The sequence below is a fragment of the Nerophis ophidion genome, linkage group LG15, assembly GCF_033978795.1.
Source record: "Nerophis ophidion isolate RoL-2023_Sa linkage group LG15, RoL_Noph_v1.0, whole genome shotgun sequence".
Lineage (NCBI taxonomy): Eukaryota > Metazoa > Chordata > Actinopteri > Syngnathiformes > Syngnathidae > Nerophis > Nerophis ophidion.
Window position 1 is genome coordinate 30,376,003 of NC_084625.1, and position 16,442 is coordinate 30,392,444.

The following is a 16,442-nucleotide window of genomic DNA, read 5'->3' on the forward strand; positions in this document are numbered from 1 at the left end:
CACCTTGTACAGAGCTGGGAACCTTTTTGGCTGCGACCCATGAAACCTAAATATTTTGAAATGTATTTCCAGGAGAGCAATATATATTCATTTATATATATATTTATATATACACTGCTCAAAAAAATTAAAGGAACAGTTTTTTATCAAGGTATGGCATGAATTCAAATGCACTTTTCTGATAAGGTTTTGGTCAGGTACGTGGCAGAGGGGGTTGTTAATCAGTTTCAGCTGCATTGGTCTTGATGGAATTAACAACAGGTGCACTAGAGGGGCAACAATTAGATGGCCCCCAAAACAGGACTGGTTTTGCAGGTGGAGGCCATTTCAAGTTCCTCCCTCTTGACCTTTTTTAACTATTTTTCCACAAGTGTTGGCTTTAGCTAGAGTCATTATCACGACCGGGAGCATAAGGCGATTTCTTAATCCTCCAGATTGTCCAAATCCTCCAGGATGGCACATCCATGTGTGCTGTTGCAAGAAGGTTTGATGTGTCTCCCAGTACAAACTCCAGAGCATGGAGGAGATTCCAGGAGACAGGCAGTTACTGTAGGAGAGCTGGACAGGGCCGTAGACGGGTCTTCATCCCATCAGCAGGACCGATATCTGCTGCTTTGTGCAAGGAGGAACATGTTGAGCACTGCCCTAGCCCTACAGAATGACCTCCAGCAGGCTACTGGTGTGAATGTCTCTGCCCAAACAGTCAGAAACAGACTTCACGAGTGTGGCCTCAGGGCACGATGTCCTGTATTGTGCCCTGTGCTCACTGCTCAGAACCGTGGAGCTCGATTGGCATTTGCCTTAGAACACCAGAATTGGCAAGTCCGCCACTGGCTCCCTGTGCTTTTCCCAGATGAGAGCAGGTTTATCCTGAGCACCTGTGATAGACGTGAAAGGGTCTGGAGAAACCAAGGAGAGCGCTTTGCTGCCTGCAACATCATTCAGCATGACCCGTTGGGTGGTGGGTCAGTGATGGTCTGGGGAGGCATTTCCATAGAGGGACAAACAGACCTTTACAGGCTAGAGAAGGGCAGTCTGACTGCCATCAGGTATTGGGATGAAAACCTTGCACCCATGGTCAGACCCTACGCTGGTGCAATAGGTCCTGGGTTCCTCCTGGTCCACGACAAACCCGACCTCATGTGGCAAGAGTATGCAGACAGTATGTGGAGGATGAAGGAATTGACACAATTTGAATGGCGCTCACCATCACCTGATCTAAACCCGATAGAACACCTCTGGGACATAATTATTCGGTCCATCAGACGCCGCCAGGTTGCTCCTCAGACTTTACAGGAGCTCACTGATGCCCTTAGACAGAACTGGGAGGACATCCCACAAGAAATCATCCGTCGTCTCATTAGGAGCATGCCGCGACGTTGTCAAGCCTGCATACAAGCACGTGGGGGCCACACAAGATATTGAAAATAATTTAGAGTTGCAGAAATCGAATTCATGATAAATTGACGAGCCTGCCACATAATTTTTTTCACTTTGATTTTTGGGGTGTCTATATACTGAGCCCTCTGTAGGCTGAAAACTTTTATTTCCATCAAAAGATGTGGAATCCTTTTGTTCCTGAGATATTAAACTGTCCGTATCAGTATAGATATCAGACAATTTTTTTTTCACCATTGAAATCTGATGTGTTTTCAAAGTGTTTCTTTAATTTTTTTGTGCAGTATATATATTTATATATGTATATATTTTTTTATATATGTATATATATATATATATATATATATATATATATATACATTCATGTGTGTGTATGTATATATATATTTGTATGTACAGTATGTGTCTTTATTTATATATATGTGTGTGTATGTGTATATGTATGTACAGTATGTGTATGTATATATGTATGTACAGTATGTGTATGTGTGTATATATATGTGTGTATGTATGTATATATAAATATGTGTGTGTATATATGTATATATATATAAATATGTGTGTATATATATAAATATGTATAAATATATACTGTATATATATGTAGATAGATGGATCCATCCATCCCATCCATTTTTTATAGCTTGTCCCTTTTCTTTGGGGGAGGGGGGGCAGTGGTGCTGGAGCCTAATTCAGCTGCATTCGGGCAGAAGGGGTGTACACCCTGGGCACCTCATCACAGGGTCGACACAGACAGACAGACAACTTTCACACTCACATTCATATATATATATATATATATACATATATATATATATATATGCAAATATATATATGCAAATATATATATATATACTGTATATACACACACATACATAGATATATAATATCTATGTATGTGTGTATATACAGTATATATATAGATAGATATACTGTATATACACATACGTATATACATATATATACTTTATATACACACACACACATATATATATATATATATATATATATATATATATACACACACACACACATGCATATATAAATATTACCAAATAGTAGCCCGGGCAATTGTTTCACAAAATCATTTGTGACGACTGGCGTTTAAAAGAAGCAGGTGGTTATTTGCACAAGGCTTTTTTTTTATTTTTGCACCAGGCCATTATTTGGTTACAATGGTTGCTGTCCAGTATTTTTTTTTTTTCGTATAAACAACTTTAAATGGAAAAGCTATTGTAAACATACAAACAAAAAAACAAGACAATCAAAAGACAAGAGATCAACAAGGCTTCAACATGGCAGTAGTGCAACAATTGTCAAATAGAATACCAATACTGAAAATAAATAAAGTTTTTAAATAAAGCAGCCTACCAGGAAAAATTTAATTATGGTACTCAAGTACAAAACCCACCATCAAAACCGAACAACAATAGTGTCACTTAAATAAAATAAAAGCTACAGCATTCCAAGTTTTAAACAAAGCAGCATACAGGAAACATAAAATTATGATACCAAGTACTCTGTAAAATCATCAAAACAATAATACTGCAGCAAACACAACCCCAAATGCAACTTAAACCCACTCATCATCCTCCTCCCCTTCTTCCTCCCTTTCCTCTCCCTCACCCCCCTCATCATCATCCTCTTCTTCAATCACAAGTTTATTGAGGAACTGCTGTTTCTCTGCATCCTGCTGTCTAGCCCTCAACAGCATCTCTCTGCCTGCCTGACATGACTGTCCCTCCTTGAGGCAGTAAATGAGCTGGTCCTCACTCCCATCAGCTGCCACCGTCAGCCCACACACCTTGTAGGATACCAGAAAGCAACAATCAGCTATGGCTACTGTTTGCAACACACGCACACACACACATACACACAACCAGCCAGCCTATCTTGAATAAGTTGATCAGAGTGTCCCGATCCAGAGCATCCCAGGCTCCCAGAATCCAGTCGACCAGGAGGCGGCAGGAAGGGGCTCTCAGGTTCCCTGACTTGGTTTAGGTCTTGTCTTTATCACCAGCCATCCAGTTATCATAGTAGTCACGGAGCTGCGCTTTGAAAGGGCCATTCCACACTACCTTGGGGGCCTGCAGGTACTTTGTGCAACCTCCAGATATAACAGCCATTGTAAGGTTGTAGCCCCTTTTGAGCTCTGCCTTCGTGGCCTCGCTGATATGGCAGTCCGAAGTGAAATTTCCCCACTGCCCTCTGAAGCCAATCCTTTGTCAGGTCATCATTAAACCAGCCATTCTTAGATGAAGCTATGATCACCCCGGGGATACTCTGCATAGCCTTTACATCACGGGCAGCACCTTTAAACACAATGTAAGGCTTCAGCTTTGTCCTGTCTGCTTTGTCTGCAAGAGCCACTGTGACGCGTGCCTTCTCGTGGCCGGTGGTTTTGAAGCAGATAGAGCGGGCGCCCCTCTCATTGACCGTACTAAAACCAGCCCTGTCAAACCAGACGGCTGTTTCATCAATGGCGATGATATTCTTGGGCTGGATTTTCTTGGCCTCTATCTGTTTAGTAGAGAAAACGAGGAAGTTGACAATATTCTCGACGGGAGCGTCCTGTGCAACAGTTCTCCTCCTGAGGGTAAAGTTGTTCTGACGCAGGAATTGATTAAACCAGCCACTCATTGCACCAAACACCACCCCGGTGTCTCTCGTGTCACTCGCGGTGGCATACAACTCCTTGGCCTTAATGCGGATCATTTTGCTGGACACACGGTGGTTCAGTCCACGAACGTGATGTATCCACTGACACAAATTAGCATCAAGCTCGTCGCTCACTTTCTTCCTACCACCACCAGATAAGCGAGCCCGTTTTCCATCGATTGCAGACTGAGATAGTAGTTCTCCCTTTTTTGGTTTCCATTCGCGTACACATTTTGGGTCAACGTTAAACTCCCTGGCTGCTGCCAAACCAAAATTCTGCTCCGCATTCTTCACAACCGCTAACTTGAACTGTAAGTCAAACTTTCTGTTCTTCTTCCCCCTTAAAGTATTCCCGTCCATCAGTTGTGGTGTACCGCTATACATGGGCTATTAATAGGAAGAGGCATTTAATTCACAAAATGGGCTCAGACCCCGGGCGGCTATTAGGACATGGGCGGTTATTTGCCCAAGGGCGTTTACTTGGTAATATACGGAATATGCATACACATATATATACATATAAATACATATATACATTCAAATACATATATACATTCATAATAAATATATATGCATACACATATACATACATATACATTCATATATATGCATACACATACATAAATATATATACACACATATTAACATATATATATATATATATATATATATATACATACACGCATATATACACACATCATATAGATACATATAGCCCTGCGATGAGGTGGCGACTTTTCTCCTTCCGCCCGATTGTAGATAAGATAGGCACCAGCGACCCCAAAGGGAATAAGCGGTAGGAATGGATTGATGGATATACACCCACACACACTTGACTGTATATATATATATATATATACAGTCAAGAAAATAAGTATTAGAACACCCTGATATTTTACAAGTTCTCCCACTTAGAAATCATGGAGGGGTCTGAAATTTCCACGGTAGGTGCATGTCCATTGTATGAGAGATAACCTAAAAAGAGAAATCCAGAAATCACAAACTATGATTTTTTAACAATTTATTCGTGTGATACAGCTGAAAATAAGTACTTCAAGACCAACATTAATATGTGGTAGAGTAGCCTTTGTTTGGAATTACAGAGGTCAAACATTTCCTGTAGTTCACATATACTTCTTCACCGGGTTTGCACAGACTGCAGGAGGGATTTTCGCCCACTCCTCCACACAGATCTTCTCTCGATCAGTCAGGTTTCTGGGCTGTCGCTGAGTAACACAGACTTTCAGCTACCTCCGAAGATTTTTAATTGCATTTAATTTACGTCTGGAGACTGGCTAGGCCACTCCAGAACCTTGATATGGTTCTTACGAAGACACTTCTTGGTTTTCCTGGATGTGTGCTCTGGGTCATTGTCATGGTGGAAGATCCAGCCACGACTCATCTTCAATGATCTGACTGAGGGAAAGAGGTTTTTGGCCAAAATCTCACAATACATGGCTGCAGTCATCCTCTCCTTAATACAGTACAGTCGTCCTGTCCCATGAGCAGAAAAACACCCTCAAAGGATGATGCTACCACCCCCGTGCTTCACAGTAGGGATGTTCTTGGGATGGTACGCATCATTCTTCTTCCTCCAAACACGCATAGTGGAATTATGACCAAAAAGGTAAATTTTGGTCTCATCTGTCCACAAAACTTTCTCCCATGACTCCTCTGGATCATCCAAATGGTCATTGGCAAACTTAAGACGGGCCTTAACATGTGCTGGTTTAAGCAGGGGAACCTTCCGTGCCATGCATGATTTCAAACCATGAAGTCTTAGTATATTACCAACAGTGACCATGGAAACAGTGGTCCCAGCTCTTGTCAGGTCATTTAGCAAGTCCTGCTGTGTAGTCCTGGGATGATTCCTCACCTTTTTTAGCATCATTGAGACCCCACCAGGTAGGGGTGTAACGGTACACAAAAATTTCGGTTCGGTACGTACCTCGGTTCAGAGGTCACGGTTCGGTTAATTTTCGGTACAGTACGAAAACAACAAAATATACATTTTTTGATTATTTATTTAACAAATTTGCTAAATCTTCCACCAAAAATATTTTTCTTAGTGGAATATTTGATGTGAAGTAGTCGGAAAATCGGATAGGTCAATAATTCATAACATTGATTTTGATTCAATATTATGTTTTGAGCAATGACAGTTTGAAAGAAAAAAAAAGCTTTGTTTTATTAGTCAAAGTTGCAACTTTTTCTAAATTACATTTAGCCTTTCAGCTTTTTTATGTCACTTTTGTTTATTTCAATAGTATTTTTAGAATGTGCCATGGGCCTTTAAAACATTAGCTGTGAGTTACTAAATGGCCTCCAGGGCACAATTTTGACACCCCTGCTTTAGATAATACAAAAATTAATCTGATAAATCAATGGATAAAAAGCAGAGCCTGGCAACGCATGGGCGTTTATCATAACTCTCTCGCTCTCTCTGTCTCCACCCATCCCTCACGAATGCTGCCGCGCGCGCCACTTTTTTTGTTTTGTTTTTAACCCCTTCTTAACCCTGAACGTACATTGAAAATACACGCAACCCTAACATTAAATGCCGGCCATTCGAGGCATTTAAGAAACTCCACCTGGCCAGCTCCGCGAAGAGGACATATACAGATGCCCGAACCACCTCATCTGGCTCCTCTCGATGTGGAGGAGAAGTGGTTTTACTTTGAGCTTCCCCCGGATGGCATCGCAGAAGTCACATAAGTGCCACCCCTTGTCACAGTCCCACAGAGTCCCGAACCAAAAGGCAGAAAAAATATATATATATAAAAAAATATATATATATATATATATATATAAAACATGAAAACAAGGGGGAAACACAAAAGGTTGACAAGAGCACAGAGCTCCTGCCAACAGCAGCCACTACAGCGGAGCATATATATATATATATACATATATATATATATGTGTGTGTGTATATATTAATGTGTGTGTATGTATATACATGTGTGTGTATGTTTATATGTATGTATATATATATATATATATATATATATATATATATACATACACACACACAAACGGCGTGGCGAAGTTGGGAGAGTGGCCGTGCCAGCACTCTGAGGGTTACTGGTTCAATCCCCACCTTCTACCACCCTAGTCACGTCCGTTATATCCTTGAGCAAGACACTTCACCCTTGCTCCTGATGGGACCTGGTTAGCGCCGTGCATGGCAGCTCCTGCCATCAGTGTATGAATGGGTGAATGTGGAAATAGTGTCAAAGCGCTTTGAGTTTCTTAAAAAAGGTAGAAAAGCACTATAAAAGTACAATCCATTTTTTCCATATACATATGTGTGTGTATATATATATATATATATATATATATATATATATATATATATATATATATATAGAGGCTTCAAGGTGGCAGAGGTGTTAGTGCGTCTGCCTCACATATATATATATAAATATGTGTATATACACACACATATATATATATACATATATATATATATATATAGGCTTCACGGTGGAAGAGGGGTTAGTGCGTCTGCCTCACAATAAGAAGGTCCTGCAGTCCTGGGTTCAATCCCAGGCTCGGGATCTTTCTGTGTGGAGTTTGCATGTTCTCCCCTTGAATGCGTGGGTTCCCTCCGGGTACTCCGGCTTCCACCCACTTCCAAAGACATGCACCTGGGGATAGGTTAATTGTCAACACTAAATTGGCCCTAGTGTGTGAATGTGAGTGTGAATGTTGTGTGTCTATCTGTGTTGGCCCTGTGATGAGTTGGCGACTTGTCCAGGGTGTACCTCGCCTTCCGCCCGATTGTGGCTGAGATAGGCTCCAGCACCCCCCACAACCCCAAAAGTGAATAAGTGGTAGAAAATGGAGGGATGGATGTATATATATGTACGTATGTATACATATGTATGTATATATATATACATATGTCTGTATATATACATATATGTATGTGTATATATGTATGTATGTATATATACATATGTCTGTATGTGTATATATATATGTATGTGTATATATGTAAATAACATCGATGAATGTATATATATATATATATATATATATATATATATAATATGTGTATATATAATATGTGTATATATAGATATATTTGTACTTGTACTGTATATATATATTGGGGGTGTCTGTGTGTGTGTATACACACAAAGTATACAGTCATAGCCAAAAATATTTGCACTCAAATAATGCACCACTTCACCTGAAAATTGTTGAAATTTGTCAGGTGTAATTTGTAAACACTGATGACATCTATTAAACAGACAAGAAGCAAGGAATCATGCAGAGACAGAGTTCAATTTAACTCATGAGGATAACGCATGGAGCTGCACACTTAGGCACAGTCTCGCCCTACGCTCTAAGGTACAGCTCACGCGATCCTATATTTATTCAGGAGTTCCCCAGTCAACATCACTAAGGCCGCCTCTAAAAGATGTGGTCGCACACATCATGCAAAGCAGCTACAGTGCGTGACGGAATGTGCTGGGATCTTGTGATTGCCTTGTCTCTGCTTTGTCTGCGTGCTGTCGTCTTATCTTCGTTGAGGTCCTTGGCCGTTAGCGGGCTAAGACAAACAAAATATCTACGGCGATGCAACCCCTTATATGCCGTGGCTGATAACAAAATGTGTCCTTGCACAAATAGAAAAGTACAAATTGGGCACAATAGCTAATAACTATAGCAACGGCCTTCAAGCATAACATTTGTGTGATAATGTATACATAATTATTCTAACAAATTATAAATGTTTTGGTATCCACATGTTTATTTATTTGGTTTGCATTTGAACATCACAAAAAAAAAAAAGCCAAATCTGATATTATTTTACACAGAACTTCAAAAATGTACTGGACAAAATGATTAGCACTCTCAAATTAACATTTGGTAGCACACCCATGGAAAAAATTAACTGAAATCAATCAATTCATGTTACCATCAATGAGTTTCTTACACCTTGCTACTGGATTTTTGTACAACTATCCTTTAGCAAACTGCTTCAGGTCTCTTAGATTTGAAGAGGGCCTTCTCTCAACTGCTGCTTTTAGATCTCTCCACAGATCTATAGGATTTAGATCTGGACTCATTGATGGCCACTTCAGAACTCTCCAGCACTTTGTCTTAAGCCATTTTTGTGTGCTTTTTGAAATATGCTTCGGGTCGTTGTCTTGCTGGAAGACCCATGACCCTCTGAAAGAGACCCAACTTTCTGACACTGGGCGCTAAATTATGTCCCAACTTCTTTGGTAGTCCTCGGATTCCATGATGCCATGCACACAGTCAAGGCATCCGGTACCAGAAGCAGCAAAACAACCCCAAAACATCAGTGAACCTTGACTGTAGGGATGGTGTTCTTTTCTTTGAAGGTCTTAATTTTTGATTTCTGTAAACAGTGTGATGATGTGCTTTACCAAAAAGCTCTTCTTTAGTCTTATCCGTCCACAGGGCTGTCTCCCGAAGAATATTGGCTTCCTCAGGTAAGTTATTTGCAAACTCTCTGTGTCAGCATCAAGGTCCTCCTGGGTCTCCTACCATAGCGCCTCTTTTCATTGAGATGTCGACTGTTGTACCTCGTGTCTGCAGGTCAGCTTGAATTTGTTTGGAAGTCGAACGAGGTTCTTTATCCACAATCCTAACAATCCTTTGTTGAAATCATTCATAAAAATTTCGCTGACGTCCACGTCCAGGGAGGTTAGCTACAGTGCCATGGGCTTTAAACTTCTTGAAGACATCGCGCACAGTAGGCATTGGAACACTGAGATCTCTGGAGAAGGACTTGTGGCCTTGAGAACGTCCATGCGTTTCCACAATCTTGGTTTGCAAATATTCTGAGAGTTCTTTGCTCTTCTTTCTCAATGTGAAACACAGAACACTAAGGTTCAGTCAGCTTTTTTCATTTTAACTGTAGGCGGCAAGTGTGATTTCTATATTGCCAGCACCTGTTACTTGCTACAGATAAGTTTGATTACTAATTAAAGGAGCATCACATGCTTAGAATACATCTGTTTGTACAATTTTGAAAAGGTGCCAATAACTTTGAGCAGCCTATTTTTTTTTTAGTTCTGTGTTTGGCTTTTTGTTTTTGTTTTTTATGTTCCAATGCAAACAAAATAAACATGTGAATACCAAAGCATTTGTAATTTCAACAATTTTATGGGAGAAGTGGTGCATTATTTATTTATTTATTTACCACCTGCATAGAGGAGGCCTGCGGCTCATCAGCTATACTCCAGCCGCAGAAGAGGGACACCGGCTGGCAAACTGTCAGCACACTTATGTAACTCAAACATTGACTTATCAGAGGACATGGTTGACCACCGGGGCGTAACTATGTTTTGAAGAACTGGAAGGAGGTTCCTTGTTGCAAGCGGCCAAGCAAAAACTTTTTGCACTTGCAAGATGTTTTCACTCACAGCTTTTAGCAGTGTAAACAAACTTGAAGAGCATTACATCCGACCCATTTGGCCAAAGTCCATAGGAATAATTCGTTAAAGTAGGTCATTTAAAAAAAAAAAAAAGACCAAAAAACCATCGGAGCAATGTTTGGCGCCATGCCACGCCCACATCTTATGGTGTAGGCCACATTTTTTTTAGCACTTTATCATCGCCTATACATGTATTATTTTGTCATTTTAACCGTGACTTATCTTGGTCAGAGGAGGAGTTTGTTAAAGTGCAACCCCTTTTTTTCACCAAAAAATGGAAGGCAAAAACCAAAATGCGCGACTTCTTGTTCATTTTCTGGCATGGGTTCCTGAGACTTATGTGCTTCCCGTTATGATAGACGTCTCCTCAGTTTTTCTTATCGATACGTGAAGCTGGTAGGGGGGCTAGTTTTGTATTTATATTATAGGTGGCGCTAAAGAGCCACTTTTGTAATTTCATTTTAGGGACCCCAAAAATATAACATTTTCCGCCATACCTGATGCGCTTGCGAAATATGGGGACTTTTCGTGCATGTTAAGGGCCTCAAAAAAAGAAGAAAAAAAATGCATTTAAATAGGGCCCTTGCGGCGCTCTGCATCGCCACTGCGGGGCTTATGCCACTGCTCAAGCCCTAATTTACCATGATGAAATTCAAACTGTTTAAAAACTGATTAAATAAAGTGACCTAAGTTGCTTTAAAAATTATCAAAACCAGGTATGACGACAGATTGGCAAAGTTTACATGTATGAAAAAATAAAGTAACACTAGAAATGTGAAAATCCAATGGAAAATAATCATAGGGAATGGAAAATACATTTGGCAGAATATTTCCAAACTAACTGTACAGCAAAAGAGACAAGACATGAAACATTTTGGACTAAAAGTTAACCAGCTTTTGAAAGACCCTATATTAGCAGAACAACTAAACTTATCTTTGTTGCGCTCTGTGGAAGAGATACGGAAATGTTATAAATCCCATCCTTTCACTAATAATTCAATAACCAATACCCAACAGACTTTCACCATAAAACTTATAACTGTACCAGAGGTTTTCAATATAATAAACACCTTGAAGAATTCCAAAGCTGAGGACAACTACAATCTTGATGCTGGATTCCTTAAAAACTATAAGGAAACATTGATATGCCCAATCTTAAAATTAATCAAGTTGTCAAACATTGGACTGTCCCAGCAGACTGTTAAAATGGCTGTAGTGACCCCGGTGTATAAGTCAGGTGACAGAAGTGATGCAAATACTGTAATTACAGGCCAATGAGGATACTGCCAGTGTTCTCAAAAGTACTTAAAAATGGAGCATCTCAATGAGGGCCAAAACCCTTCGCATCCTATATATATATATATATATGCAAACCCCGTTTCCATATGAGTTGGGAAATTGTGTTAGATGTAAATATACGCGGAATACAATGATTTGCAAATCATTTTCAACCCATATTCAGTTGAATATGCTACAAAGACAACATATTTCATGTTCAAACTGACAGATATATATATTTTTTTAAATAATCGTTAACATTAGAATTTGATGCCAGCAACAGGTGACAAAGAAGTTGGGAAAGGTGGAAAAAAATACTGATAAAGTTGAGGAATGCTCATGAAACACAAATTTGGAAAATCCCACGGGTGTGCGGGCTAATTGGGAACAGGTGGGTGCCATGATTGGGTATAAAAACAGCTTCCCAAAAATGCTCAGTCTTTCACAAGAAAGGATGGGGCGAGGTACACCACTTTGTCCACAACTGCGTGAGCAAATAGTCAAAAAGTTTAAGAACAACGTTTCTCAAAGTGCAATTGCAAGAAATTTAGGGATTTCAAAATCTACGGTCCATAATATCATCAAAAGTTTCAGAGAATCTGGAGAAATCACTGCACGTAAGCGGCATGGTCGGAAACCAACATTGAATGACCGTGACCTTCGATCCCTCAGACGGCACTGTATCAAAAACCGACATCAAACTCTAAAGGATATCACCACATGGGCTCAGGAACACTTCAGAAAACCACTGTCACTAAATACAGTTTGTCGCTACATCTGTAAGTGCAAGTTAAAGCTCCACTATGCCGGCTTCTCTGGGCCCGAGATCATCTAAGATGGACTGATGCAAAGTGGAAAAGTGTTCTGTGGTCTGACGGGTCCACATTTCAAATTGTTTTTGGAAATATTCGACATCGTGTCATCCGGACCAAAGGGGAAGCGAACCATCAAGACTGTTTTCGACGCAAAGTTCAAAAGCCAGCACATGTGATGGTATGGGGGTGCATTAGTGCCCAAGGCATGGGTAACTTACACATCTGTGAAGGCACCATTAATGCTGAAAGGTACATACAGGTTTTGGGACAACATATGCTGCCATCTAAGCGCCATCTTTTTCATGGACGCCCCTGCTTATTTCAGCAAGACAATGACAAGCCGCATTCAGCACGTGTTACTACAGCGTGCCTTCCTAAAAAAAGAGTGCGGGTACATTCCTGGCCCGCCTGCAGTCCAGACCTGTTTCTCATCGAAAATGTGTGACGCATTATGAAGCGTAAAATACGACAGCGGAGACCCCGGACTGTTGAACGACTGAAGCTCTACATAAAACAAGAATGGGAAAGAATTCCACTTTCAAAGCTTCAACAATTAGTTTCCTCAGTCCCCAAACGTTTATTGAGTGTTGTTAAAAGAAAAGGTGATGTAACACAGTGGTGAACATGCCCTTTCCCAACTACTTTGGCACATGTTGCAGCCATGAAATTCTAAGTAAATTATTATTTGCAAAAAAAAATTAAGTTTATTAATTTGAACATCAAATATCTTGTCTTTGTAGTGCATTCAATCGAATATGGGTTGAAAGGTATTCCGTTTATATTTACATCTAACATAATTTCCCAACTCATATGGAAACGGGATTTGTAATAGTATATAATATATATGTGTGTGTATATACATATATATATATATATATATATATATATATATATATATATATATATATATATATATATATATACATATATATGTATACATATATATATATATATATACACATATATGTGTAGATATACATTTGTGTGTGTATTTATATATACTATATATACATGTGTATATATACATTTATACACGTGTATATATACACATATATGTATATGTATACACATATATGTATATATTATATATACACATGTATATATACATAAATATAAATATACTGTATGTATATATATATATATACAGTGTGTGTATCAATCAATCAATCAATGTTTACTTATATAGCCCTAAATCACTAGTGTCTCAAAGGGCTGCACAAACCACCACGACATCCTCGGTAGGCCCACATAAGGGCAAGGAAAACTCACACCCAGTGGGACATCGGTGACAATAATGACCCAGTGGGACGTCGGTGACAATGATGACTATGAGAACCTTGGAGAGGAGGAAAGCAATGGATGTCGAGCGGGTCTAACATGATACTGTGAAAGTTCAATCCACAATGGATCCAGAGTCCCGTTCACAGCGGAGCCAGCAGGAAACCATCCCAAGCGGAGGCGGATCAGCATCGCAGAGATGTCCCCAGCCGATACACAGGCAAGCAGTACATGGCCACCGGATCGGACCGGACCCCCTCCACAAGGGAGAGTGGGACATAGAAGAAAAAGAAAAGAAACGGCAGATCAACTGGTCTAAAAAGGGAGTCTATTTAAAGGCTAGAGTATACAAATGAGTTTTAAGGTGAGACTTAAATGCTTCTACTGAGGTGGCATCTCGAACTGTTACCGGGAGGGCATTCCAGAGTACTGGAGCCCGAACGGAAAACGCTCTATAGCCCGCAGACTTTTTTTGGGCTTTGGGAATCACTAACAAGCCGGAGTCCTTTGAACGCAGATATCTTGCCGGGACATATGGTGCAATACAATCGGCAAGATAGGATGGAGCTAGACCGTGTAGTATTTTATACGTAAGTAGTAAAACCTTAAAGTCACATCTTAAGTGCACAGGAAGCCAGTGCAGGTGAGCCAGTACAGGCGTAATGTGATCAAACTTTCTTGTTCTTGTCAAAAGTCTAGCAGCCGCATTTTGTACCAACTGTAATCTTTTAATGCTAGACATGGGGAGACCCGAAAATAATACGTTACAGTAGTCGAGACGAGACGGAACAAACGCATTGATAATGATCTCAGCGTCTTTAGTGGACAGAATGGAGCGAATTTTAGCGATATTACGGAGATGAAAGAAGGCCGTTTTAGTAACGCTTTTAATGTGTGCCTCAAAGGAGAGAGTTGGGTCGAAGATAATACCCAGATTCTTTACCGTGTCGCCTTGTTTAATTGTTTGGTGGTCAAATGTTAGAGTTGTATTATTAAATAGAGTTCGGTGTCTAGCAAGACCGATAATCAGCATTTCCGTTTTTTTGGCGTTGAGTTGCAAAAAGTTAGCGGATATCCATTGTTTAATTTCATTAAGACACGCCTCCAGCTGACTACAATCCGGCGTGTTGGTCAGCTTTAGGGGCATGTAGAGTTGGGTGTCATCAGCATAACAGTGAAAGCTAATACCGTATTTGCGTATGATGTCACCTAGCGGCAGCATGTAGATGCTGAAGAGTGCAGGGCCAAGGACCGAACCCTGGGGAACTCCACACGTTACCTTAACGTAGTCCGAGGTCACATTGTTATGGGAGACACACTGCATCCTATCAGTAAGATAAGAGTTAAACCAAGACAGGGCTAAGTCTGACATACCAATTCGTGTTTTGATACGTTCTAATAAAATATTATGATCGACGGTATCGAAAGCAGCGCTAAGATCGAGGAGCAGCAACATAGATGACGCATCAGAATCCATCGTTAGCAATAGATCATTAGTCATTTTTGTGAGGGCTGTCTCCGTGGTGTGATTTGCCCTGAAACCGGATTGAAAGGTTTCACATAGATTGTTAGACGCTAAGTGTTCATTTAACTGCTCCGCAACAATTTTTTCAAGGATTTTTGAAATAAAGGGAAGGTGAGACACCGGTCGGTAGTTTACCATGAGGTCAGGATCGAGGTTAGGTCTTTTAAGAAGAGGATGAATAACCGCTTTTTTGAATGCTAGGGGAACAGTGCCCGAGGAGAGTGATAAGTTTATAATATTTAGCACTGATGGACCTAATAATACAAAGAGCTCCTTGATCAGTTTCCCAGGAAGAGGGTCAAGTAAACATGTTGTCTGTTTTATTCCATTTACACGTTGTAACAATTCCTCTAATGTTATTTCCTCAAAACGAGAAAAACTATTTTGGAGGGCAGTATCCGCTGTATATACAATCAGTGTTAATAGAACCCCGTTGTAGTTGGGACGCATTGTCTTTAATCTCCTTTCTAATGACTTCAATTTTCTTACTAAAGAATTGCATAAAGTCATCAGCTGAGTGGGTTGAGCTACTGGAAGGGGTCCCTTGTTGGGTTAGCGATGCTACCGTACTAAACAAAAATTTAGGATCGTTTTTATTACGGTGGATGAGATTTTAGTAATATTTAGCTTTAGCTAAGGTAAGCATGCGTTTATAAGTTATTAAACCATCACTCCATGCTTGATGGTGCACCTCAAGTTAAGTCGTGCGCCATTTGCGTTCCAGCTTTCTACATAATAATTTCTGAGTTCTATATTCTTCTGTAAACCACGGGGTACGCTTTTTTGGAGCCTTTTTTAACTTTAGCGGTGCTATGTTATCAATGGTTTCGCGCAGGGCGTCGTTAAAGTTGTTAGTGAGGTTATCAATAGAGCCCACATACTTTGGGAATGGTGCCATTACCGAGGGCAGTAGGTCAGCAAGAGTTGTCGTTGTGGCTGTATTAATGTTACGGCTGCTATAGCAGTTATTATTATTATTAGTTTGACGAACATGCGTCTGAACCTCGAATTTTATAAGGTAATGATCGGACAATACTTTAGTATACGGGAGTATCGTAACTTTGGAAACGG